The following is a 23,955-nucleotide window of genomic DNA, read 5'->3' on the forward strand; positions in this document are numbered from 1 at the left end:
TTTCGCTTGAGGACAAGCGAGGTCTAAGCTTGGGGGAGTTGATACGTCCATTTTGTATCATGCTTTTATGACAATATTTATTGCATTATGGGCTGTTATTTCACGTTATGTCACAATACTTATGGCTATTCTCTCTTATTTTACAAGGTTTACATGAAGAGGGAGAATGCCGGCAGCTGGAATTCTGGGCTGGAAAAGGAGCAAATATTGGAGGCCTATTCTGCGCAACTCCAAAAGTCCTGAAACTCCACGGAATATCTTAAAAGAAATAAAGAAAAATCGTCGCCAAAGATGAAGGCCAGGGGGCCCACACCCTGCTCACGAGGGTGGGGGGCGCGCCCCCCTGGGCACACCCCCTACCTCGTGGGCCCCCTGGTGGCTCTCCGACACCCGTCTTCTCCTATATGAAGTCTTTCGATGAGAAAAAAATAGCAAGCAACCTTTCGGGACGAGACTCCGCCGCCACGAGGCGGAACCAATCTAGGGCTCCGGCAGAGCTGTTCTGCCGGGGATACTTCTCTCCGGGAGTGGGAAATCATCACCATCGTCATCACCAACGCTCCTCTCATCGGGAGAGGGCAATCTCCATCAACATATTCACTAGCACCATCTCATCTCCAAACCCTAGTTCATCTCTTGTATCCAATTCTTGTCTCCAAGTCCGGGATTGGTGCTAGTAGGTTGCTAGTAGTGTTGATTACTCCTTGTAGTTGATGCTAGTTGGTTTATTTGGTGGAAGATCATATGTTCAGATCCTTTATGCACATTATTACCCCTCTGATTATGAACATGAATATGCTTTGTGAGTAGTTATGTTTGTTCCTGAGGACAAGGGAGAAGTCTTGCTATTAGTAGTCATGTGAATTTGGTATTCGTTCGATATTTTGATAAGATGTATGTTGTCTAACCTCTAGTGGTGTTATGTGAACGTCGACTACATAACACTTCACCATTATTTGGGCCAAGAGGAAGGCATTGGGAAGTAATAAGTAGATGATGGGTTGCTAGAGTGACAGAAGCTTAAACCCTAGTTTATGCGTTGCTTCGTAAGGGGCTGATTTGGATCCATATGTTTCATGCTATGGTTAGGTTTACCTTAATAATTTTGTTGTAGTTGCGGATGCTTGCAATAGAGGTTAATCATAAGTGGGATGCTTGTTCAAGTAAGAACAACACCCAAGCACCGGTCCACCCACATATCAAATTATCAAAGTACCGAACGCGAATCATATGAGTGTGATGAAAACTAGCTTGACGATATTCCCATGTGTCCTCGGGAGCGCTTTTCCTATTATAAGAGTTTGTCTAGGCTTGTCCTTTGCTACAAAAAGGATTGTGCCACCTTGCTGCACTTTATTTACTTTTTTTACTTGTTGCTCGTTACAATTTATCTTATCACAAAACTATCTGTTACCACTTATTTCAGTACTCGCAGAGAATACCTTGCTGAAAACCGCTTATCATTTCCTTCTGCTCCTCGTTGGGTTCGACACTCTTACTTATCGGAAGGACTACGATAGATCCCCTATACTTGTGGGTCATCATCTATCGGCAGTAGGAGGTGTGGTGCTCGCAGTCAGGGCCGCACTGGAGACGATGATGCGGACGACGGGCAAGCAGGCTCGGCGCGGCGCGAGGTGGACGATAGCGACGACTTGCGTGCGTGTGCCCACTCCTCACTACCACACCTTTGTCAGCCTCCAGTGGCCATGGCACGCTCCCTATGAGCCCCCGACGCCACCTCCCTGGAGCTTGGGTCACTACTAGGAAAAGGCATGCTAGTGGCGCACCGAATTTGCCTTCTAATGGCGCACTACTGGTGCGCCACTGGCATCACGCCATTAGAATTAAATTCTAATGGCGCACTACTGGTGCGCCATTAGTATCTGGTGTTCTAATGGCGCACCGCGTAGTGCGCCATTAGTATAGCCTGCAGTGCGCCATTAGAATGCCTCCCAGGGGCCATATGTACAAATGTGCTTTGGCATTCTAATGGCGCACCAGCAGCTAATGCGCCATTAGTGTGATGATCACAGTGCGCCATTAGTGTCTTGTGTGGTGCGCCATTAGTATGAATATTAGGTTTTATTTTTTTTGCTTTTCTGATTTTTGCACAGGTTACAAAATATATTATTGCATAGAATATAGACAGCAGCACACAGCAACACCAGATTCATCAAATACAATAGAAGATTAGTCTCCGAATACAATTCATCATATTAGTCTCCGGATTCAAAAGACCGGACAAAGATAAAACATTACAAGTCTCAAGACCGCGAGTATCGAGTTTTCCTTCACATTACAAGTCGATATCGATCATCTAAACTACCATCACATAGAAGAGAGCTGTGGTCATCACGATGAGCATCATCGCGATCAAACTGGTCTTCATCCGGTTCCTCCAACGCTCCCTCCTCTCTCCCGCTAGATAGCGGGCGTATCTAGATTCGGCCTCCGCCCTAGTGGTGTACCCTTTGTAACTGTTACCGCTGAAACGATGAACCTGTCTCCGACACTCCTCCCAGTCATCGTAGACTCCGGGAACCTTACCCTTGTACACGACATACGACGGCATCTCTATGCACAAGCCAAACAACAGACAATACATAAGCAATGTGTAAGTATGCAACAAAAGGATCGGAAGAGAAAAGCAAGACATTAATAGCACGATTCATGGTCCTACTAATAAATAGCATCGATTACATCTAAGTTGAACAACCGTCCAAACCAAAGAGACATCCGAATTCATTAAAGTTTAATTACAACATGAGCCAATCAATGTTTCAGAACTACACATCACTACTTTCGACTCAACTCATCGGACAGGAGCGTGGGTGAAGCCGCCGTCTGTCGTGATGGTCATGAAATCACGGTCGTTGTCACCCTGCATTTGTAGCGTTTCATCTATCTCACTGTTGGACGGTTGATATCTGAGGAAGAACTGCCCCGCTGTATGAAGGACATCTTGATGGATGATGTCCGCAAACTCCGACTGGATGCGAAAGAATTCTTGTCTGAGGTCCGCGTCCTGGACTGCCGACAAGCTCGCGGCCCAATCTTTGAGATTATCTGGTAGCAGAAGGTGATGATGGTCCCTTACGATCGCCCGCATGTGATGGAGGGCGTAGTAGGCATCCTTCTGACCGCCAGGTGGCTGCTTGACGCAGCAGAACTTCGTATTGTGTGAGAAGATGTGCTTGCCGTACTTACGAACTGGCCTGGTGAAGGTGCCTCCAGATTGGGCGTAGCCGGGGAGAACATCATCAAGAACTTTCTTCACATTTGTGTAGTCTATCATGGAGTTACGGTTCGGGTCGAAATACGTGGCCATGGAATATTTCGGGCTTAAGAGGATGAGTGTGCAATGTGTGTCACTGCACAGAACACGGAATGTTAGAAAAAAAGAACGATCGAAATCTAAGAAATCATATGTTACGGGGCGGTTAAGGGATGACTTACTCGGGAAAGTAAGGCACAAGGAAGTTATCCTTATCTGCGTTTGCCAGAATGACGCCTTCGAGGTGTGAACTCGCAACTTGGCGGTCCCCAGCGCTGCTCAAGTGCTTGGCACGCATGTAGAAGGGGTCGACTATCACGATGTCCGGGGTATTGTCTCTAATGATCCGCATCTGCATGCTCAGCGAAAACAGCCGAACGAAGGTGTAGTGCAACGGATGAAGGTTAAACATAGCAAAGATGTCATCAAACCGCAGGACGATCATACCCCCGATGTCGCCATCCACAAAGCCCTTGCTCTCTGGCACCTTGGCCACGAAAACCGGGTATGCCACATCCTTCTCTCTGAGACGCCGCTTCTCCAAAATCAGAACACTGTCGTGCAGACTCCGCATAGCACCGGTTGCAGCATTCAGCATATTTGGCGGTAGCATCGCCCTACCCGCCACATGCACCCTCCTCGAGATATCCTTAGGTGAAGGTGGCCCGTCCTGAGCACGGATCGAACTCGGTGCCGGCTGGCTCGCACCGGCGCCCTTGTTAGTCTTTCGTTTCCGGCCCTTCTTCTTGATCTCCTGTAATGGGACCGAGTTCTGCTCACAGACCGCCTTCTTCAGCGTGTTGGGGCTGATAATATTTCGCGCCTCAGCTATCTGAGGCTCGGTGAAGGCGGGAGCTGGAGGCGTGTCCTGAGAACTGAACGCCAGACGACGCTTGTTGCAATTGGATTTCTCCGCCGTACCAGCTAGATCGCGGTGGTCTTGGTTGGGTTCTTGAGAAAGAGGCCCGCAGAACTCGTCAGCGTACCCATGTTCGGCAAAGTACTTATCAACTTTGGTAAATGTACCGTCGTCGTTGTCGTCGCCGTCCGGATCCTGTGCCATAGGGCTGTCCGGATCCTGTGCCATAGGGATGTCCGGCAGGTCCGGTAGCGTTGCGGCGTTCTTGCCATGGCTTGGCGCCGGCACGACTGGCGGTCTTGTCTGTGGGGTGGTGTCCCCCGCCCCCAAACGAATCTGGCTCTTCGGCCATAGCAGGGGCCAGTTTACGCAGGTGCCGAGGGTCATCTCATCTTCTTCGTCGGCCCCAGCGGGTCGAATCGGAGGTAATAGCTCGTCGCAGCCTGGCAGCACCCGGACCACTTCAACCCTATACATTGTGGTTGGCATCGGATTACCGTGGAACATGGGGTTGCCCGGTTGAACGATTCTGCCCTTGGCGACATCGACCAACTCGGCGCCCACGAAGTGCAGAAGAGTGCAAGGAACGTCGGCGGTGCCCTGGAAAAACATGTATAGGGCGTCAGGGATGCCCAGTCAAAGGCAAGGAGATGAAGTCATCGGCCGAGAGGCTTAGTTACCGTGATGCCGTCGAGCTCGGCTAATGTCGAGGCACCGCCAACGGCGGGCGTGCAACTGACGGAGGGGGCGCTTGCTGGCGAGGTGCCGGTCGGCGTACACCCGGGTGCATTAAGCTCCAATGCCCGTGCCGGTGCCGGAGACACGAATACCGCCTCCGCCGGAGACACCAATGGCGCCGCCGCCGGAGACACCAATGGTGCCGCCGCCGGAGACACCAATGGCGCCGCCGCCGGAGACACCAATGGCGCCGCCGCCGGAGACACCAATGGTGCCGCCGCCGCGCTGTGCGAGTTGCTGGCCGTGAAGCTGGGAACCGGGGGAGGCCCCTTTTGGCCGCCCGCAATCCACGTCGTCAGCCCATGAATCAACGTAGGCACCATGGCGTTGAGCGTCGTTCCAAGTTGTTGTTGCACTTGCTCATGGACAAGCTCCGGAATCCGCGCCACTTGTGCCTTGAGTTCTTCAACCTCGCGCATCTGGCTTTCCGAGCTGGTCTTTTTCTCCTTCCGCACACCAGCGGTATAGTATGACCCCCATTTTGTGGACAAGCCTTTGCCGGCCACACGACCAGCTGACGTCGGCTTATCGAGCTTATCCTTCTTTTTCATTACGTTCAACGCCCTATTTAAAGGGGTGTCGAAAGGGGAGCTCTTAGACGACCCCGCGCTACTGCTTTCATTGTCCTGCGAAAGGAACATGAACCATTTAGAAATATTGGGGATTAATTAGAGTGCAACCATATGGAGCTAATTACGCGGGGGTGTATTCCTTACCAGAACAAGCTCAAGCGCCCTGGTCTTCGGATCCGTGGTAAGCTCCTTTGTTATCGGGTCCTCCTTGTACCGGGCCCTGACATAGTTCCTGGTCTGCTTGTCACCGCTGTATTTCTCGAAGCGGGGCGGTAGGCCTTGCTCGGCACGCTCCGCGTCCTCCTTGTCCCATATAGGCTCCGCCACTCTATAACCGCCGGGACCGAGTTTGTGTTCCCCTAAGTTCAACTCCCGCATTTCTTTCCCCCACTGACTTGATTCGGAGGTTGCGGGGCTCTGGCACTTGATCTTGAACTCCTTGTACTCATCTTCGCTCATCAAAGGATATTTCGCCTTGATCTTGTCATAACTATCACCTTTATCAATCATTCTCTTCACCGCGCTTCTCCAAGTAGACAGGGCCGTGCTCATCTTCGTGAGGGCGGCATTGTTCACTTTATTCCCTGAGAGGCGTGTGTTTTCAAATTCGGCGGGGAACTTGTATCGTTCGTGCAGCTTCGTGAAGAGGAGGTTGCGCAAATTCCCTCGGTCCTTATGCCTAAGGTTCTCGGTGTTGATCGAGACGGTGCTCCGGAGAATGCACCCGAGCTGAACCGAGTACCCCTTGACTATATGTTTGGGCTCCGTTGGATTCCCGTCGGAGTCCACTTGAGTGAATTCCTCCTTGACGGTGCGGAGCGCATTCGGGCGCCGGTCCTTCCTTTGCTTCTTCGGTTGGCTGCCATCTGTGTGTGCGCCGCCACCATCTGTGTGTGCGCCGCCATCATCAGTGGTGGCATCCTCGGCGGCACCATCAGTGGTGTCATCCCCGACGCCACTAGGGGTTGTGTAATCAGGATCGGTGTCTTCCGCGGCGTCATCATAGCGGTGAGGTTGTTCCTCCATCTCTTGGGACAGCTCCCAGAATTGCTTGCCGCCCGAACCACCGGCCTCATCGTTGTGGGCCATGTTTCTCTCTAAATAGGAAAAAAGTTTGGTCAAAAAGATGGTTATTGTCAAGGAACAAGATCATGGTCTCATGATTTAGGGTTTGTCGACACCGAGGCACCCTAAAAGCCTAAGCTTTCATCATTTAGGTTCTCATCGACACCGAGGCATCCGGGGCAACCAAGTTAAGTTTTCATCATTTAGGGTTTATCGATGCCGAGGCACCCTAGGTTGGGCCTAATCTTGGCTCTATTGCCACCTATGTTGGGTTTATCATCTAGGGTTTATCGATGCTAAGGATAATTCTAAGTTGGGCCTAATCACTTGGCTCTATTGCCACCTATGATTTAATGCAGCAAGAATGGCAGGGCAGTTGATCCTACTTAACTAAGTACTAAGATAGCCCGGCCCATGCATTAGTCGCAAGTACCCCATATGTCCTATTTTTAGCAAAGTCATGCTAAAATTCACGGAAAATTTCAGCATGACCTTTGCTGAAAATAGGACATATGGAGTACCCGAATTTGCCGGAACGGAAGTTAATCGACATTCCGGCAAACTCAAGGGCCTCTCGGGGTACCTGCAAATTCAGCACGACACGATGGTCGGAGACAAAACCCAGCCACAGACCATATGGTCCTCTGCTTTCATATGGACAAAAATCAGCTCAACTTATGTGAGCTTCCATTCCAGATATAATATGTCTCCCAACAAAAAATCATCAATAGTTTAGCAAGTCTGTACAAACACAGAAAGAATGACAAATGTATTTTTACAGATCATGGCTCAGAGGTCTCTGTTTAACGGTGATAAGTCAACGACAAGGAACATCAAGCTTATTACAAAATCTCTTAGAACCTTATGAGAGTATGTACATATACAGATTTTGTTTACTAGCTTGGCACATGTCAAGTCTCACTTGCAGGTGCACATTTTTTCTTTCAAAGCACACCTCTTTCTTTCAGCTATCTATATATCTTGTTCTATGTTGCATTTTTAATTCCTGATGTTAACAAGAGTGTTTGTCAAAAGGAAAAACAAAGTTCATGGCAGTGTAGCTAGCTTCTCATGCATCCCTCTTATCATCTAGCTAGCTAACTCTTGAATCCATGGGTGTCCAAGATTTTCTTTATAATTATTAGTATATCATCGTATGAACAGATAAATCTTAAAAAAAATTATGAGCAGAGAGAAAAAGAAAGGAAAGAACAGTAGCAGTAGTACTACTACTAGCTAGCTAGCTAGCTGGTACTGATCTAGCTTCTGCATGCATTTCTCTGAATTTTGTTATACTTAAACACTACAAGGAATTATACTTTGTCATAGCTATTAGTCTTTGGACTAAGGGGCACTAGCACACTAGTAAGTGATAGGCAACCATCCTACATGGAAATGTGAAGAGTTACATGGATGAGTACCAGCTCTAAGTGAAGGCTCAATGGATTCAAGATCAACCGACTGAAGTTGCCCAAACCTGCAAGGAAAAGAGAGAATAATGATTTCGAACTGCTTCTGATGGCATACATAAGCATAAGTTCAGTCCCCCAAATCAAGCATGGTTTCTTACTGCCCATCTAAACAACCACCACCACAAGGAGCAGATGCAGATAACTCACTCAAAAAGACTAATAAACACCAGTTGCAGATGGATCACTTCCTTTTAACCTTACTAATGATATATATGTTCCCTTATTGCAACATTGCTAATAGAGGATGACATCAATTTGCTGAAATAGCTATAACAGAACACGCATAGTCAATCAGCTAGAGAGCTTTATGCCCTTTCACTCTCGGGGATAATTCAATGATCCAGTAAAACCATGAGGAGACTTACTTCTAGGCTAGCAACAACTAAAGGCAGAAGGGTCGACAACTCCCAGGAAACTTGTCACTAAATGGCCAGTAAAATGATCTAGTTTTGAAAACTCTACTGCTTTGACACTCCATCTGCTTTGACACTCCATCAGAAACAGAACATCTCAAACTCGATTCAGTTGACTAACTAAAACATCTGTACATGGAAACATGAACTAAAACACCTGAGTCAAACAAACCCACAAGCAAACCATCACAACTAAAACTAGAACAATACCAGCATCTAATAGCACATACATATCATTACCAGCATCGGTCTGAGGGTGAGACCAACCTAATGCATAGCAAGTTAATTCAAGAAACTGCAGTTGGACAAAACAGGAAATTTAGAAGCATTCTACATAGAGCACAAGGAAGCAGAATGAAATCTCAATCTACTTCAGATGCATTTGCAACTGAACAATGTCCAGAGGTTGAGCAACTTGCATGCTTATAGCCTCCTGAAGAGTTGTATCACACACTGCCATGTAAACAGTTTAGATTCTTCCATGAAGCAATTGCAGCAAACCATTCGTGGTAGTTTAAGCTAGAAAAGAAAAAGCATTTGGAAGCAGCAACTTCCTGCCTACTCAACTGAACTCATCTTCACCATGCATAGGTTGGGGAGGGAGGAAGGATGGAGAGGGAGGAAGGAGGAAGGAGGAGAGGTACCTGGGCAGGCGCGGCCGGTCGCCGGAGGGGTCAGGGTCGGGGTTGGGGTCGGGGTCGGCGGCGGCGTCGTCGTCGAAGGGATGCCTCAGTTGGCCGTGGGAAGGCCGGCGGCCGCGGTCGTCGTCCTGCACCCCGTGCCCGGACTTAACAAAAATAAAGAAATGATATTACACAAGTATTAACAAAAACAATATGTATACATAAAAGTAACAGCAGCAATATAGTTAGGCTTTAACAGCAGTGCAAGGAGTTCATCCTAAATAACACATAAACCCGATTCAACATGTCTTCAAACAGCCCAAAAGCAATCATATTACACAAGTATTGAGAGCTCATATAGTTAGATTTATTAATGCAGAGTACTACACGAACGCTGGCACCAAAATCCACTTGCATTTTACAAATCTGTATACTGTCCTGCCCAGAACTTGCATGGCATTACAGTTTTGCTATTTCAGTCGTTGTTTGTTAGCATCCACATAGAGGTCTTCATACCTAATATTACAAATTGAGCTTTTGGATATATCACTTTATTGCTACCTATCTGCATTTTTCCCGATAGTTTCAATAATTTTAGATGAAAACACCAAGTTCTAAGTTATATCTTATATATGCAACTATAGTCAGACTCCAGATCCTTGATTGTTTTGCTTTTCTCCTCTGCTACATGGATTCCCTTCTTAGAGAAGGGAGAAGACACTGGTTTGGAAATCTTTCTGTCATACACTTCTATTTGAAAATTGCAGTTACTGTCAGACCAAAGCCTTTGGAAGTTTCGTCAGCTTATAATGAACTGGTGTTTTCTTCGGTTAAAAGAGGTGACCTGCTTTTCTTTGGCCAATGCAATTGTATTTCTAAGTCCAATTCAATATCAAATCAATTTTCATTTCACATGAATCCAGTCCAGAATGTATCTGGACACAAACGTGGTGTGTACTAGAGTACTAAATCGGTTTGCTTGCCTGATATAATAAACCTTTTTTCCAGTGTTGAGATCACCCACTTTGTCTTTTATTTACCTATATTTGGTTGTTGCAGTTTTGCAGGGGTCTGCAATTATATAAATCTTAAACTCAAAACACAGCATGGTACGCAGGCATCAAGCGATTGGTTGGCTAACAGCACCGGAAAGCCAGGCCTACCCTAGGGTTTGCAGGTGAGGGGATGGAGGAGAAGGGAGGAATCACCTGGGGGAGGGGATGAAGGAATGGAGGAAGACGCCGGCGTTGAAGCTCCGGCAGCGGCTGGGCGTTGAAGCTCCGGTGACACGCGGTGGGCTCCTCCACTCGCCTGTCTCTGCGTCTCGGCTTGGGCGGAGGACGTCGAGGGCGCGGGCGCGGGCGGAGGGGGGACGGCGAGGTAGGCGGCGCTCGGCTCGGCGTCGCGTGGCCTGGCTGAGCTGAGGTAGAGGCGGTCGTCGTCTCCTCTGGCTCGGGGGGCGACGGCGCGGGGGCGACGGCGCGGGGGCAAAGTTAGGTCGAGTGGGGGGGGATCTGGCGAGGGAGGGAGAGAGGCCAGAGGGGAATAGGTGGAGGGAAGCTTTCTAATGGCGCACCACACGCCGGTGCGCCATAAGTACGACTGTTCTAATGGCGCACCACCCCTCGGTGCGCCATTAGAATTTTGTTTTAATCTAGCCCAGTAGCCATATCTACAGCCCAACCCTATCTACAACAGAACCCACCCACTAGCTCGACTGGTTAGCACGCAGCACACACGCCAGGAGGTCTTGGGTTCGATTCCCAGGATCCCCAATATTTTTTTATGCATTTTAAATGGTGTTTTTTATATTTATTTGTGTTTAAATATGTTCAAACTTGTTTAAATCATAACAGTAATATTTTTTATGCATTTTAAATGCTGTTTTTATATTTATTTGTGTTTAAATATGTTCAAACTTGTTTAAATTATAACAGTAATGTTTTTTATAAAAATAGTAAAAGAATTTAAAAAATATGTTCAAAAAGTGCGGGTGCGGGGGGCCGGGTGCGGGGGAGGGTTGCGATGGGTGGAGCTAGCGGGGGAGGGTGCGGGTGCGATCGAGATGGAGGGGGATCGAGATCGAGATGGAGGGGGAATCGAGATCAAGTGTCCTCATGAATTCAAAAAGTGCCCATGAAATTTAAAAATATTCATGATATCAAAAAGTGCCCATGAAATACAATCGAGAAATGAAGACTACGATTTAAATACAATCGGTCTTAGCTAGCTATCTGTTCACAATCTTCTTGCCCTTCTTTTTCGCAAACGGAGTTCTTCTGTGGAACGGACGTCCTTTAGGTAGGGTGGTCCTGCTTCTTCTTGTGGTGTGTGCTGCTACTTCATCGTCGTCGTCATGTTCGATCTTCGGGTCGCCGTACTTGTCGAAGTCTTGCTCATTGGCTACTCCATCCATTCCGATGATCTTCCTTTTGCCTCTCCTCACGACAACACGACTGGGCTTTGGCGGGTCGGTAATGAAGAAGCATTGGTCCACTTGGGAAGCCAGTGCCCATGGATCATTTTTCGCGGTGACGTTTGCGCCCGCAGTCTTGGATTTGGCTTCGGGTATAACCATGGTGGTGAAATACCGGTCTTCTTTTATGACGTTTTTGGCCCATCTGACACGGAACATCGGGACCTTCTCTCCAGCGTAGCTCAGCTCCCAGATCTCCTTGATCCTTCCGTAGTATCTGTCCTTGTCGTTACCGGTGTAGGATTCCATCGTTACCCCGGAGTTCTGATAACCATCGCTCTTCATGTCCTTGTCCTCGGTGTAGAATGTGTAGCCGTTGATATCATACGCCTCATAGGTCATCAGGTTGTGCTCGGCGCCCTGTGACAAGGCAGACGGGCAGACCAACGGGGTTCTCGATGCCTAGATAATTCGTGCAGTAGGAGATGCACTCTTCGGTCAGAAAGCCCCTGGCTATGCTTCCCTCTGGACGTGACATGTTGCGAACGTATCCTTTGATGACACCATTCATCCTTTCGAACGTCATCATGCTGTGCAGGAACGTCGGCCCGAGTTGGATGATATCCTCCACTATATGGACCAGCAGATGCACCATAACGTCGAAGAATGCGGGCGGGAAGTACATCTCAAGCTCGCATAGTATCACCACGATCTCTTCCTGTAGCCTTCTGAGTTGCCTCACGCCAATCGACTTCCGAGAGATGACGTCGAAAAAGTTGCATAGGCCAAATAGCGTTTCACGGACGTGCGCGTCCATGATCTCACGGATTGCAACTGGAAGTATCTGCGTCATCAGCACGTGACAGTCGTGAGACTTCATCCCGCTGAACTTCTGCTTCGCTGGGTCTAGGTATCTGATTATCTTCCCCGCGTAACCGTAAGGAAGTTTTACTCCTAGGAGGCAGGTGAAAAACTGCTCGATCTCCTCCTGACTTAGAGTGAAGCACGCGGGAGGGTAGTCATTTCCGGTCTTCTTGGCCTTTTTGCCTTTGCGACGACTTTCCGTGTCCTGCTTCGCCTCATCATCATCATCATCATCATCATTAGCGTGAAGCTCCTGCCTGATGCCCATTGATTTCAAGTCTGCCCTTGCTTTCGGCCCATCTTTGGTCCTCTCTGGCATGTTGAGCAGGGTACCAAGCAGACTCTCGCACACGTTCTTCGTGATATGCATGACATCAAGGCTGTGAGGCACACGGTGGATCTTCCAGTACGGCAAGTCCTAGAAAACAGACCTCATTTTCCATACCTTCAGCAGCGGCTCTGGCGCCTTTCGCTTCTTTCCCGGCAGTGGGCAGTCTTTCCAATTTTTCAACAGCTTGTCTATTTCCTCGCCGCTCCTCGTACACGGGCGTTTTCGGGGTTCGGGTTCACCATCGAACAGATCCTTGCGTTTCCTCCACGGGTCATCGTCGCGAAGCCACCTTCGATGTCCCATGAACACGGTTTTCGAAGACCCGGGATCTCTATCTAGCTGGCGATACGTTGTGTCATCCATGCACCTTACGCATCCAGAAAATCCGTGGACTACCTGCCCCGCGAGATTCCATAACCGAGATAGTCGTGCACCGTCGTGAGCAGTGCGGCTCTCATAGGGAAATATTCTTTCTCTGCGGCGTCCCACATATTGGCTGGCGTTTTCCACAGCATGTCAAGCTCCTCTTTCAGCAGCCCCAGATACAGATTGATGTCGTTCCCTGGTTGTTTCGGCCCTTCAATTAGCATACTCATGTGAATGTACTTCCTCTTCATGCACAACCAGGGGGGAAGGTTGTACATCCACACAAACACAGGCCAGGTGCTATGTGTGCTTCTCTGGCTGCCAAACGGATTGACTCCATCGGCGCTCGCGCCCAGCATGATGTTCCTTGGATCGTTCCCAAATTCTGGGTATTCGAAGTTCAACGCTTGCCACTGGCTCGCATCCTTAGGGTGACTCCGCATCTTGTCTTTTTTATCTATCTCCGGATCATTTGCGTCATCTTCTCGCTTCTTCTCCTCCCTATCCGCGTGCCAACGCAGGAGCTTTGCTACCTTAGGGTCCGCGAAATACCGCTGCAGACGAGGAGTGATCGGAAAGTACCACACCGATTTTCGAGGAGCTTTCTTCCTCTTCTTGTATCGAGTGACGCCGCACACCGGACATATGGTAGACTCCGCGTGCTCGTCCCGATAAATGATGCAATTGTTCATGCACACATGGTATTTCACGTGCGGTAAATCCAGAGGACACACGATTTTCTTCGCCTCCTCGAAACTGGTCGGGCACTTGTTCCCCTTGGGAAGACGTTTGTGCCAGAATGACATGTTCTCGTCGAAGCATGCGTCGGTCATTTTGTGTTTTACCTTCATCTCCAGAGCCATGAGCGTTACTTTCAGGCGGGTATCCTCGGGCCTGCATCCTTCATACAATGGAGTAACCGCGTCTATCTCCAGTTGATCCAGCTTGGCTTTCTCTCGGGCGGCAGCTCTTGCGTTATCCGTCCGCTTGAGAAGCAGCTCTTGAATATGAGGGTCCTGCACCCAGCCTCCATCGTCGTCTGCTCCGGCATCTTCATCTTCATGATCATTCCCTTCGTCTTGATCTTCCTCATCATCATGTACGACATCTTCTACATGATGACTGTGTACAGCATCACCGTCGTGATCATGTCCTGGAGATTCTTCGTCTTCTCGCCCGCCCTCGCCGCGGTGGTACTTGTCTTGTTGCCCTTCCTCATTTCTTGCCCGGCCCCGGCCATGGACGACTTGATAGTCATCTTCATCACCTTGCCACCGATAGCCATCCATGAAACCACGCAAGAGCAGGTGGTCCCGCACCTGCCCGGAATCCGGGTCCGCAATAAGGCTCTTCAGCTTGCATCTTCGACATGGACATCTTATCTCCATCTCGTTCTTTTGAAGCATCTCGGCCTTCGCGGAGCTCAAAAACCTATTCACGATGCCTTCAGTCATCGTGCGGACCATGGTCGCCTACGGGGTAGAGCAAAACGATATGTTAGAACCAAGAAAAAATTTGGCATGACCTTCCCTAAAAATAGGACCAAAAAGAATGTATAGTGCCAAAATTCTCGCCGAAACGGAAATGAAACAAAACATTCCGGCAAAATATTGGCAACTATCGCATATTTCAAATACCGGTACCTTCAAACACAAACATATATGCAACACCACAAACACATGCAACACCACAAACATACATAGATCTAGCTAGGCCACAAAAAGTGCATGTGCACGTTGTTGGAGCGAGCTAGGGAGAAAAAAAAGTAGATCTATATCATGAAGATAGCTTTCCCTTACTTACCTATCAAAAAAAGGTAATTTCACCACTTAATTTTGTTGAATCTATGGTGGAAATGAGGTGAGGAGGAGGAGATGGCCGAAAGCTTGGAGAAGGAGGTGGATGGAATGAAGTGGGGAAAGTGAGTGGGTAGGTGTGGGCTGTCCAAAATATCTTGTTGGTCCCAGGTTACTAATGGCGCACCGTAGGAAAATGCGCCATTAGTAACCCTGGTTACTAATGGCGCATCAGCCTATGGTGCGCCATTAGTAGTTTTGCAAAAAAGTAAAAATAATAAGTATATATACTAATGGCGCATCTCCTCTGAGTGCGCCATTACTAGTTTAAACTAGTAATGGCGCACTGTGCCACGATGCGCCATTAGTAGTTTTGCAAAAAAAAAAGAATAAAACAAAATTTACAGTAATGGCGCACTGCGTGCTTGGTGCGCCATTAGTAGTTATAGATAGTAATGGCGCATTATGGACCCGATGCGCCATTAGTATGTATGGGAAAATGGAAAAAAAAATTCATACTAGTGGCGCACCCTGTTTACGGTGCGCCATTAGTGTCTTCCACACTAATGGCGTATCACAAACAGGTGCGCCATTAGTATATAGTAGTGGCGCACTGCTTTCACGGTGCGCCATTAGAATCAATCCTATCTATAGCCCTTTTCCTAGTAGTGGGTATGCGTGTGCACGCAGGTGGCCGATGTGAAAGATCGTGGATGTCGCCTAGAGGGGGGGGGGGTGAATAGGCGCTTTAAAATAATTACAGTTTAGGCTTGAACAAATGTGGAATAAAACTAGTGGTTAATATGTCAAGTACAAAACCTAAAATGACTATAGGCTCACGTATGTGCACCAACAACTTATGCTGAGCAAAATAAACAACTAGGTGATAGCAAGATATATGACAAGAAACAATATGGCTATCACAACGTAAAGTGCATAAGTAAAGGGCTCGGGTAAGAGATAACCGAGGCACACAGAGACGATGATGTATCCCGAAGTTCACACCCTTGCGGATGCTAATCTCCGTTTGGAGTGGTGTGGAGGCACAATTCTCCCCAAGAAGCCACTAGGGCCACCGTAATCTCCTCACGCCCACGCACAATGAAAGATGCCTGATTCCACTAAGGGACCCTTGAGGGCGGTCACCGAACCCGTACAAATGGTGACCCTTGGGGCGGTCACCGATAGCCGTCAAATTGCTCGGGACGATCTCCACAACCTAATTGGAGACCCCGACGCTTGCCCGGAGCTTTACACCACGATGATTGAGCTCCGAACACCACCAACCATCTAGGGAGCCCAAGCACCCAAGAGTAATAAGCTTCTCAACTTGTAACTTCCACGTATCACCGTGGAGAACTCAAACCAATGCACCAAATGCAATGGCAAGGGCACACGGAGTGCCCAAGTCCTTCTCTCCCAAATCCCACCAAAGCAACTAATGCTAGGGAGGAAAATGAGAGGAAGAACAAGCAGGAGAACACCAAGAACTCCAAGATCTAGATCCAAGGGGTTCCCCTCACATAGAGGAGAAAGTGATTGGTGGAAATGTGGATCTGGATCTCCTCTCTACTTTCCCCCCAAAACTAGCAAGAATCCATGGAGGGATTGGGAGATAGCAAGCTCGAAGAAGGTCAATAGTGGGGGATGAACACAAGCTTAAAGGATAAGGTTCATTGGGGATGTTTTATAGGCGGGGAAAAATCCAACAGTTATGCTCACAACCCGCACAGAGCGGTACTACCTCTCATGGGAGCGGTACTATGCTACGGCGGTGGAAGCCTTTGAAAAACAACAACGTGGAGGTGAAAGGTCAGTAGAACCGCCGGAGCCGTACTACCGCTTGTCCTCATGGTAGTACCGCTAGGGGTAGCGGTACTACTGCTTGTGAGCGGTAATAAAAAAATAAATCCGTGCCTACCACCGCTGGATCTAATACGAGATTTTGGTTCGGAGCAAAAGTAGCCACGGTAGTACCGCTGCAGCCTATTAAGGGCACCAAAACTGCCACAACTTCTGCAAACGGACTCCGAATTCAACGAAACCAAGTTTGTTGGAAAGCTAACGACATGGGCTAACACAATCTTGATAGAAATAACAATAGGAAGAAAATGAGAAAGTCCCATAAGAAAATGGTGAGAACCCTTCCTCGAAAAAGACCGGTAAAACTTCCAACACCGAAAACGCAATAGAAGAATCATATGAAATCCGTTTTCGATGTACTAGAGCTTGTCATGAAGATAACCACAAGCTCTAAAACCTTAAAAAGAGAAAATACAAATAAGAATCAAGAACAATGATGCAAGGATGCAATGGTTTGAGCTTTCAATGAACGATACAATCAAGCTACTCACTTGAGAGCCCCCCTTGATAGTACGACTATCGATCCTATAACCCGGTCTACAAACTATCACCATGCGACCGGTAAAATAGAAAACCTATCAAGGGCAAACCTTTGCCTTGCATGAAGTCCACTTGAGCTAGATGATGACGATCTTGACTCCCTCAAGTTGGACCACCTTTTGTGATTGTGTTGGCTCGATGAAGGCTAGTTGATTTCTCCCCCATACTCCACTATGGATGAGTCACTCTTCGGCACACCTTCACAAGTCCATTTTCACCACAATAGAGGGCAAGCTACAAGCATGATTTCTTCATGACACTCCACTTGATCTTGCACACCACAACCTTGATTTGATGTCATCCCCCGTGGGTTGTATGTGATCTTCCTCTTGACGCAAGCCCATGGAAACAAACCTAACCCCACATAGAACTCTCACAAAGACCATGGTTTAGTACACAAAGCGCAATGGACAATGCTTACCGAACCGTGAGATCACTTGATCCCACCCGGTGTATCTTCTACCCTTTGTGTGAAATATTCTCTCTTCATGAAGATGATTAAGGGAGTCCTGGATTAGGGGGTGTCCGGATAGCCGAACTATCACCTTTGGCCGGACTCCTGGACTATGAAGATACAAGATTGAAGACTTTGTCCCGTGTCCGGATGGGACTTTCCTTGGCGTGGAAGGCAAGCTTGGCGATATGGATATGTAGATCTCCTAACATTGTAACCGACTCTGTGTAACCCTAACCCTCTTTGGTGCCTATATAAACCGGAGGGTTTTAGTCCGTAGGACGAACACCAATCATACCATAGGCTAGCTTCTAGGGTTAGCCTCTCTGATCTCGTGGTAGATCTACTCTTGTACTACCCATATCATCAATATTAATCAAGCAGGAGTAGGATTTTACCTCCATCGAGAGGGCCCGAACCTAGGTAAAAACATCGTGTCCCTTGTCTACTGTTACCATCCGCCTAGACGCACAGTTTGGGACCCCCTAGACGAGATCCGCCGGTTTTGACACCGACATTGGTGTTTTCATTGAGAGTTCCTCTGTGTCGTCATCTTTAGGCCGATGGCTCCTCCGATCATCAACAACGATGCGGTACAGGGTGAGACTTTTCTCCCGGACAGATCTTCGTATTTGGCGGCTTTGCACTGCGGGCCAATTCGCTTGGCCATCTGGAGCAGATTGAAAGCTACGCCCCTGGACATCAGGTCAGATTTGGAAGTTTGAACTATACGACTGACGTCCACGGAGACTTAATCTTCAACGGGTTTGAGCCACAGCCAAGCGTGCCGTACTGTGACGATGTGCATGATCTAGCTCTGCCGTCGGACAGTGCCCTGGAGGCCGCACAAGTGTCCGCTCCGACCCTTAGCTCGGAGCCGATTGCGCCGATCGAGGACGGGTGGCTGGACACCGCCTCGGGGGCTGCTATATCTACGGCAATTGAGCCAAACACCAACCCTGTCCTTTGTGAAGCTCGTGACTCCAAGGTGCCGGACTCCTCTCCGGACTCTGAACCTTCCGCGCCCCTGCCAATCGAATCCGATTGGGCGCCAATCATGGAGTTCACTGCCGCGGACATCTTTCAGCACTCGCCCTTTGGTGACATCCTGAATTCGCTAAAGTCTCTCTCTTTATCAGGAGAGCCCTGGCCGGATTATGGTCAGGAAGGTTGGGATGCGGACGACGAAGAAATTCAAAGCCCACCTACCACCCACTTCGTAGCCACTGTCGACGATTTAACCGACATGCTCGACTTCGACTCCGAAGACATTGACGGTATGGATGATGATGCAGGAGACGACCAAGAACCAGCGCCTACAGGGCACTGGAAGGCCACCTCATCATACAACATATACATGGTGGACATCCCAAAAGATGGGAATGGCGATGGAACAATGGAGGATGACCCCTCCAAGAAACAGCCTAAGCGCCGGCATCAGCGGCCCCGCTCTAAATCCCACCACAGCAAAAATGGTGATTCCGACACGGGAGACAATAACACCCCGGAAAGTGCCGAAGACAACCCCCTCCAGCAGGATTCAGCGCAGGAGGATGGAGAAGCCATCCCTCATGAGAGAGCGGTAGACAGAGAGGTAGAGGACGATAATTACATGCCTCCCTCCGAAGACGAGGCAAGCCTCGACGACGACGAATTTGTCGTGCCTGAGGATCCCGTCGAACAGGAGCGTTTCAAACGCAGGCTTATGGACATGACAAGTAGCCTCAAGAAAAAGCAGCAACAGCTTAGAGCTGACCAAGACTTGCTAGCTGACAGAAGGACTGAAGTCCTTGCAGCCGAAGAGTATGAACTCAAACGCCCCTCCAAGAGCTACCCAAAACGCAGGCTGCTACCCCGATTAGAGGAGGAAGTGTTGGAAATATGCCCTAGAGGCAATAATAAAAGTGTTATTATTATATTTCTTTGTTCATGATAATAGTCTTTTATTCATGCTATAACTGTATTATCCGGAAATCGTAATACACGTGTGAATACATAGACCACAATATGTCCCTAGTGAGCCTCTAGTTGACTAGCTCGTTGTGATCAACAGATAGTCATGGTTTCCTGGCTATGGACATTGGATGTCGTTGATAACGGGATCACATCATTAGGAGAATGATGTGATGGACAAGACCCAATCCTAAGACTAGCACAAAGATCGTGTAGTTCGTTTGCTAGAGCTTTGCCAATGTCAAGTATCTCTTCCTTTGACCATGAGATCGTGTAACTCCTGGATACCGTAGGAGTGCTTTGGGTGTATCAAACGTCACAACGTAACTGGGTGACTATAAAGGTGCACTACAGGTATCTCCGAAAGTATCTATTGTTTTATGCGGATCGAGACTGGGATTTGTCACTCCGTGTAAACGGAGAGGTATCTCTGGGCCCACTCGGTAGGACATCATCATATGCGCAATGTGACCAAGGAGTTGATCACGGGATGATGTGTTACGGAACGAGTAAAGTGACTTGCCGGTAACGAGATTGAACAAGGTATTGGATACCGACGATCGAATCTCGGGCAAGTAACATACCGATAGACAAAGGGAATTGAATACGGGATCGATTGAGTCCTTGACATCGTGGTTCATCCGATGAGATCATCGTGGAACATGTGGGAGCCAACATGGGTATCCAGATCCCGCTGTTGGTTATTGACCGGAGAACGTCTCGGTCATGTCTACATGTCTCCCGAACCCGTAGGGTCTACACACTTAAGGTTCGATGACGCTAGGGTTATAAAGGAAGCTTGTATGTGGTTACCGAATGTTGTTCGGAGTCCCGGATGAGATCCCGGACGTCACGAGGAGTTCCGGAATGGTCCGGAGGTAAAGATTTATATATAGGAAGTCCTGTTTCGGCCATCGGGACAAGTTTCGGGGACATCGGTATTGTACCGGGACCACCGGAAGGGTCCCGGGGGCCCACCGGGTGGGGCCACCTGCCCCGGGGGGGCCACATGGGCTGTGGGGGGTGCGCCTTGGCCTACATGGGCCAAGGGCACCAGCCCCAAGAGGCCCATGCGCCTAGGGAACCCTAGAGGGAAGAGTCCTCAAGGGGGAAGGCACCTCCGAGGTGCCTTGGGGAGGATGGACTCCTCCCCCCCTCTTGGCCGCTGCACCAGATGCCATCTGGAGGCTGGCCGCCGCCCCTTTGGGGTGGGAAACCCTAAAGGGGGCGCAGCCCTCCCCTTCCCTTATATATATGAGGCCTAGGGGCTGCCCATAACACGCGATTTGATCTCTCGTTGGTGCAGCCCTGCCTCTCTCCCTCCTCCTCTTCTCCCATGGTGCTTGGCGAAGCCCTGCGGGATTGCCACGCTCCTCCACCACCACCACGCCGTTGTGCTGCTGCTGGATGGAGTCTTCCTCAACCTCTCCCTCTCCCCTTGCTGGATCAAGGCGTGGGAGACGTCACCGAGCTGTACGTGTGTTGAACGCGGAGGTGCTGTCCATTCGGCACTTGATCATCGGTGATCTGAATCACGACGAGTACGACTCCATCAACCCCGTTCACTTGAACGCTTCCGCTTAGCGATCTACAAGGGTATGTAGATGCACTCTCCTTTCTACTCGTTGCTGGTCTCTCCATAGATAGATCTTGGTGTACGTAGGAAAATTTTTGAATTTCTGCTACGTTCCCCAACAGTGGCATCATGAGCTAGGTCTATTGCGTAGATTCTTTGCACGAGTAGAACACAAAGTAGTTGTGGGCGTTGATGTTGTTCAATATGCTTACCGTTACTAGTCCAATCTTGTTTCGACGGTATTGTGGGATGAAGCGGCCCGGACCGACCTTACACGTACTCTTACGTGAGACAGGTTCCACCGATTGACATGCACTTGGTGCATAAGGTGGCTAGCGGGTGCCAGTCTCTCCCACTTTAGTCGGAACGGATTCGATGAAAAGGGTCCTTATGAAGGGTAAATAGCAATTGGCATATCACGTTGTGGTCTTGCGTAGGTAAGAAACGTTCTTGCTAGAAACCCATAGCAGCCACGTAAAACATGCAACAACAATTAGAGGACGTCTAACTTGTTTTTGCAGGGTATGCTATGTGATGTGATATGGCCAAGAAGAATGTGATGAATGATATGTGATGTATGAGATTGATCATGTTCTTGTAATAGGATTCACGACTTGCATGTCGATGAGTATGACAACCGGCAGGAGCCATAGGAGTTGTCTTTATTTATTGTATGACCTGCGTGTCATTGAAGAACGCCATGTAAACTACTTTACTTTATTGCTAAACGCGTTAGTCATAGAAGTAGAAGTAGTCGTTGGCGTGACAACTTCATGAAGACACGATGATGGAGATCATGATGATGGAGATCATGGTGTCATGCCGGTGACAAGATGATCATGGAGCCCCGAAGATGAAGATCAAAAGGAGCAAAATGATATTGGCCATATCATGTCACTATTTGATTGCATGTGATGTTTATCATGTTTATGCATCTTGTTTGCTTAGGACGACGGTAGTAAATAAGATGATCCCTTACAAAATTTCAAGAAGTGTTCTCCCCTAACTGTGCACCGTTGCTACAGTTCGTCGCTTCTAAGCACCACGTGATGATCGGGTGTGATGGATTCTTACGTTCACATACAACGGGTGTAAGACAGTTTTACACAGCGAAAACACTTAGGGTTAACTTGACGAGCCTAGCATGTGCAGACATGGCCTCGGAACACGGAGACCGAAAGGTCGAGCATGAGTCGTATAGTAGATACGATCAACATGAAGATGTTCACCGATGATGACTAGTCCGTCTCACGTGATGATCGGACACGGCCTAGTTGACTCGGATCATGTGATCACTTAGATGACCAGAGGGATGTCTATCTGAGTGGGAGTTCATAAGATGAACTTAATTATCCTGAACATAGTCAAAAGACCTTTTGCAAATTATGTCGTAGCTCGCGCTTTAGTTCTACTGTTTTAGATATGTTCCTAGAGAAAATATAGTTGAAAGTTGAAAGTAGCGATTATGCGACAGTAGAAAGCTTATGTCCTTAATGCACCGCTTAGTGTGCTGAACCCCAAACGTCGTTTGTGGATGTTGCGAACATCGGACATACACGTTTTGATAACTACGTGATAGTTCAGTTAAATGGTTTAAGTAGAGGCACCAAAGACGTTTTCGAAACGTCGCGGAACATATGAGATGTTTCGAGGGCTGAAATTGGGATTTCAGGCTCGTGCCCACGTCAAGAGGTATAAGACCTCCGACGATTTTCTTAGCCTGCAAACTAAGGGAGAAAAGCTCAATTGTTGAGCTTGTGCTCAGATTGTCTGAGTACAACAATCACTTGAATCAAGTGGGAGTTGATCTTCCAGATGAAATAGTGATAGTTTCTCCGAAGTCATTACCACCAAGCTGCTAGAGCTTCGTGATGAACTATAACATATCAGGGATAGATATGATGATCCTTGAAATATTCGCGATGTTTGACACCGCGAAAGTAGAAATCAAGAAGGAGCATCAATTGTTGATGGTTGATGAAACCACTAGTTTCAAGAAGGGCAAGGGAAAGAAGGGATACTTCATGAAACGGCAAATCAGCTGCTGCTCAATGAAGAAACCCGAGGTTGAACCCAAACCCGAGACTAAGTGCTTCTGTAATAAGGGGAACAACCACTGGAGCAGATTACCCTAGATACTTGGTAGATGAGAAGGCTGGCAAGGTCGATAGAAGTATATTGGATATACATTATGTTAATGTGTACTTTACTAGTACTCCTAGTAGCACCAGGGTATTGGATACCGGTTCGGTTGCTAAGTATTAGTAACTCGAAATAAAAGCTACGGCATAAACGGAGACTAGCTAAAGGTGAGCTGACGATATGTGTTGGAAGTGTTTCCAATGTTGATATGATCAAGCATCGCACGCTCCCTCTACCATCGAGATTTGGTGTTTGCGTTGAGCATAGACATGATTGGATTATGTCTATCGCAATACGGTTATTCATTTAAAGAGAATAATGGTTACTCTATTTATTTGAATAATACCTTCAATGGTCTTGCACCTAAAATGAATGGTTTATTGAATCTCGATCGTAGTGATACACATGTTCATGCCAAAAAGATAGTAATGATAGTACCACCTACTTGTGGCACTGCCATGTAAGTCATATCGGTATAAAATGCATGAAGAAGCTCCATGTTGATGGATCTTTGGACTCACTCATTTTTGAAAAGTTTGAGACATGCGAACCATGTCTATTGGTGTATATGCATGAAGAAACTCCATGCAAATGGATCGTTTGGACTCACTTGATTTTGAATCACTTGAGATATG

The sequence above is a fragment of the Triticum aestivum genome, chromosome 1B, assembly GCF_018294505.1.
Source record: "Triticum aestivum cultivar Chinese Spring chromosome 1B, IWGSC CS RefSeq v2.1, whole genome shotgun sequence".
Lineage (NCBI taxonomy): Eukaryota > Viridiplantae > Streptophyta > Magnoliopsida > Poales > Poaceae > Triticum > Triticum aestivum.